Here is a 534-nt window from a genome sequence, read left to right on the forward strand (position 1 = left end):
GCCCGCTGGCTTGGCCTGCAGGGGGGCTAGGGCGGCCAGTACTTGTCTCTGGTTTTCTTTGATACTGCGCCCTACCTCTCTTACTGCCTCTACGAGCATGGCACGCTCTCCTACAGGGACCCTGCTCATTCTTTCTAGCATTTCTTCTACTGTGGTGTTCCCTGGCAGAGTTACTAAAATAGCTCGGGTGCTGGAGTTTGCGTTTTTCATGGCACATTGCCTTAACAAGGCGCCTTTCATCCATTCTTGCACATCAGATCTGTTAATGGTGTCTGCAACTTGATCAATGAATGATACAAAGGTCTCATTTCTACCTTGCTTTATTCCCATGTACGAGGGGGTCGGCGGGGCAGTCCTGACCCGACTTAGGGCAGCCCTAGCTAGTCGCTTGGCTTCTCGCATTAATTCTGGTCCTAGCCGAGCTTGTTCCTCTATGGAGGCATACATCCCTACTCCTGTGTACTGGTCTGCTGTGAATCCGGCTAGAGGATCGCCGGCGGGTCTGGGGGGGAGGGGCGGCGGGGTGCATAGGGT

Source organism: Corvus brachyrhynchos, unplaced genomic scaffold (assembly GCF_000691975.1).
Source record: "Corvus brachyrhynchos isolate BGI_N302 unplaced genomic scaffold, ASM69197v1 scaffold3, whole genome shotgun sequence".
NCBI classification, from domain to species: Eukaryota; Metazoa; Chordata; class Aves; order Passeriformes; family Corvidae; genus Corvus; species Corvus brachyrhynchos.